Here is a 4511-nt window from a genome sequence, read left to right as displayed (position 1 = left end):
CTCACTCTTTTCCGGCCTCCAGCTTTTCCTGCTGGAACCCGCCGCTTAAAGGTGGGGGTCCGCGGACCGGCCATAGAGCTCATAGAGTTAAAGGTGTTGGCCGTTAGCTGTAAAAATCCATAGATTAGCCGCACCGTTATATAAGCCGCAGCGTCGAAAAATAGGGAAAAAGGCGCGGCTTATAGTCCGAAAATTACGGTATATAAAAACCTGTCTGAAAATGTGCTGATCAGATTTTGGCCACTTAGTAATGTCACAATGTTTGTATGGGTTGTGCAACCATTAGCTATCATTAATAATCAGCTGAATGTGGTACAGGTAACATTGTTGTATCTTTACTCTCGATGTAAAAATGGGGTTTAAAGTCTAAAAAAATAGAATTAAGACAAACAAATAAAATACTATTCTAGTCGTGAAAAGTCACTGTGGGCTCAACTTGTCATTGCAGTAACCAGGGTTTAAACACTTGATTCACAATATTCCCAACTTCCCGTAGTTTATCAGGACAAATTGTGGTTCTATGGAAATTGAGAGTTGTTGACAACATTGAGGTTCTCCAATATCATTTACTGTTATGGTCACAGGTTAGAAAACACCCTTTTCAATCCCGCAATCTTACATTTTCATTACACTTTATTTTGTGATACTTGCCGTTCAAGCTCAAGTGAAGTTCAAGTTAGGCTAACTCTAGCCTAGACAATACTAGCCTAGACAATGCAAGTACATAGAACTGTATTGATTTACAAAATACACACAGTACCATTAAGGGACTGAGAGGCAACCCACAAAGGTATAAAACTGTTGAATGTAGTTCTTTACTCTTTCCTTTGTTCTCCTCACTTAACCATGCACACTGAGAAACATAACAGTACTTCTTTAAAAAAACAAAACAGGGTCAATGTGTAATATCTGGCCACATACAAAAAACAAAAAAATAGGGGCAGCAATTAATCTCTAATACTTGGTTCATATAACCTAAATGTAGTCATAAGTTATTAAAACGACCCGATGGTACGAAATGTGCCATTTTTGGCTACTTTCAATTTAATCCAATTCGCGAACTGTTAAAAAGTCACATGGATCCTTTACCTTTAATGTTATTGACGAGTCATTCTGGACTCTTGGTTCTTCATCATCTAAAGTTGGACCGAGGGCAGACAGACGCTACATCGACTCACTATCGCCTGCTGAAGTACAAGAGGTGTTACGGTAAAAGACTGTCTGAGACGAGCTGGTTAGCATGCTCACTTCAGTATATATCTCTGCAACACAACACACGTAGATTTTGACATAATATCAAAAGTGTCATGTTAAGTTAAAGTCAAAGTTCTAAATAAATAAAAATCTGGCCATATCTTACACATTGCCACATTAAAATGTCACAGGAGGGAAAGAGGTGAAGTCAGAGTGATGCAAACAATACTTCTTCCGCCCCAATGATGAATCTCCAGGACATTCGGACAGTTGTTCATCGAACCCTTACGCAAGAAAGACTCTCCAGGATGGTAATTTTGTGAACGTTTATTGTGTTTTTTCAAGAACTCATGGACCAAAAAACACGGCTACAGTACAGAAAGCATGAAGAGTATAAAACAGTTACATAACTGAATACAGACCATGACCAGAAGATGCACGGTTACAAACTACAAATTGAACAGCAAATAAGCAGTGTCTCTTTAAAAATAATGGAAAAAGACCTGTATCCTTATCGAACAAATAACTAATAATCTGATAACAATCGGTGATCTTGCCACCTGGATGAGTCTCTTGTTCCACTACAAGCGAGCTTCAGTATTTTCACATTCTTGAAACCTTCAGAAAGAAAAATAAATGATTGATTACTTGGTTAAAGACAAACTTATTATTGATCAAGTTAAACTTTTAGAAGTGAAAACTTTGATAATTCCCTGCCATAAAATGTAACTTTTATAAATTCGGAAATACTGAAGAACAATCCCTTTATGCAGAATTAAGTAACAACTGTATTTGTATCATTACACAGGTTCTTTACAAGTGAAAATATATGCCCGCCATCAAACCTATTGAGGGTTTTTTCAGTTATTCATAGCATTTGATTCCCTATTATCTGCGCTTAAGGTCGGAGACGTAAGACAAGCCTTTTTGAAGAATTGGCTTCCTGATCAAAAATGAAATCGCATTTAAAAAACATTTCATTTGTAAAGTCCATTTAAAATTGAAGGTATGTAATAAGAAAAGGCAAAACATGTCGCCATTAAATTACATAAATCCAATACAAGCATTTATTTGGAGCTTCGGCCGGAGAATTACATTTCAATTCAATTCATAAGACATGTCACGGGCCACGAGTTGACCACACGGTTGAGATGCCACAATCAATTCTGAAGAACCCTCCTGTAGCTCGAGGTTTTAACTAGTTCAGAGTGTAATAATCAAAAATCTTCAATAGATAGACAGCTGAGGACACTGAATCACATTTGTTGTCGCTAATGGCCCGGGGTCATCTACAACCCGAGAAGGATTTGTTCCAGGTGTCCCACAACAATAACGATCTCTGACAGAGAGTTGCCCGGTCATAAACTGGCAACATCAACAAAATGCTAGGGCAGCCCCTCCTTATGGGAGATAAAGGCTGCTCAAGGTTGGTCAGCAGCGTCAGAGGGAGAAGGACATGCAGGGCAAATTATTCCCCAAAACTTACAACAATATAAAAAAGAGTGACACATACCTTTCAATGAAGGGGGAAAAGATTATCTTCTTAGAAATACTTGGTACGGTTAAGAGCTCTTTGTGCCATCTGGCCGCTCTCGTCCGTTATTCTTTCCCAGTCCGTTTGACCCACCACAAAGCCGATAGCGCGCTTTCGATCTGCTTCCTTCTTCTCTTCGAGATCAGCCCAGCGAACCTTGACAAGACAACCATGGTGTTATGACCAGGAAGTGGATCGTTTGAGATAATAATTTATATTATTTTACATTAATTTTATAAAAAAATTGTGTTTTTCCACACTGAAAGCCACCCTGGACGACCTGTAATTGTTTTCCTTTAATAGTTAACGTCATTGGCGAATCTACAAAGCAGCTGCTCTGTGGCAATTTACCCTTTTCTTTCCTGGTTGTGACATGCGCGTAGCATAATCGTCTGGCAGCTGAAGGTAGTCCTCCAGGCCGGACATGTCTTCACGTTTCCTTTTCCCACCGCTCCCCAGACCATCCAACCTGTCTGTATAAAGATCACTGAACTGGTCAGTTCCCCCTCCACACAAGAACTTAAAATGTATCATCCTGACATTTATTTGTCTATGCAAAGACAACTAGTAGATCAGCATTATCTGTTATCCTGCTTCACATTCACACAATTAAAACTACTCTGAGGGGTTCTTATTTACTTTCCCCCTAATGTGCCTGGCTTTGGATTTGTAGAAATTATTTAGAGAGTATAGTTTACATGAGTATGTAGTAAAAAATAGTTAAAAAGCTAAGAAGGCCCACTTTGCACTTTTTGGCCTTTGGTAGAAGAACCTTATCTTTGCATTCTCTCGGGACATTCAACCAAATATTTAGACATGTTTTCTTAAGATGCAGACATTAATTAATTAAGTTATTGTGCTAAATGTGAACCCTTTGTCAACACAACATGAATAGCTTAGGTCGTTGTCCTTCTGTGTGCACAGACACACAGCTATAAAACATCATAAACATCACAAATCAAACCATTAATTTCTTAAGCCTCTCGAAAAAGGTGAAATACTGGGAATTCAGTCATAAAACAAAGACTGACAAGACTACCAAAAGAAGAATACCTACCAAGTTTCGCCTCGGACGTGTCCATCTCCCATTTGCTTTTTGGAATGTAGCCCTATATTATATAAAGAAACACTTCAATGGTTAAACATCTGGGTGACACGGGGAGAAGGAGAGAGAAAGCAGGGAGGCGGCTGAAAAGAGAGCAGACTGGTTTATCAGAAATTTAGAGACAAACATAACTGAAGGATGAGACTGCGGGAGGACACATAATGTAACAGGGACATGCAAATAGTTTTGATCTTGCAAGTTAGAAGAGACTCATGTTTTTAGACTTAGCATTTATCTCGGCCACATGCAAAAAAAAGTAGGAATGGACAACAGCTGTGCTGCTTTGAAGAGCATTGGTTCTGTGCTTTTGCTTTGAAAACTAAAAGGTCATCAAGATAACCCTGTGTGAGTTAATGACAATGTGATCGACATATTTTACATTACACAGAACAATGCCCTTGTGTCTGAGTCTGACATGCTCCTACTCAAGCTTTTACTTAAAAAGAAAACTGAACATATAAAGTTTCCTGGTCAAAAGCAAACTGAGGTTTCTGACGAAGCTTCACATTTCCCTAACCAATCGTCAGCTGCAGAATCACAGATAGGCCATTTGGTCGGCTAGCACTAGTCAGTCCCAGGTTTATGGCTCTTTGAGGACGGTATCTCGGAGTATTGCATGCTCCAATTTAGATATCGTGTAAGTTTCTGGTTCAGTAAATCACTTAAAATCAGAAACTA

General features: G+C 38.8%; 1 long non-coding RNA gene across 1 annotated transcript; it reads right to left on the bottom strand.

Annotated features, from left to right (window-relative positions):
• Window positions 1-1505: 1505 nt before the first annotated feature.
• LOC104964428 (uncharacterized) lies at window positions 1506-4209 on the bottom strand. Its single transcript, XR_800413.1, has 4 exons — window positions 3786-4209; window positions 3080-3201; window positions 2708-2884; window positions 1506-1812 (listed from the first exon to the last, which is right to left on the bottom strand). It is a non-coding gene; the product is annotated as an uncharacterized lncRNA (long non-coding RNA).
• Between the last annotated feature and the right edge of the window lie 302 nt (window positions 4210-4511).

This window comes from Notothenia coriiceps, unplaced genomic scaffold (genome assembly GCF_000735185.1).
Source record: "Notothenia coriiceps isolate Sejong01 unplaced genomic scaffold, NC01 NC01_scaffold00037244, whole genome shotgun sequence".
NCBI lineage: Eukaryota > Metazoa > Chordata > Actinopteri > Perciformes > Nototheniidae > Notothenia > Notothenia coriiceps.
Note: the sequence above shows the minus strand (reverse complement) of the source record. Positions and strands in the feature narration are given on the sequence as shown.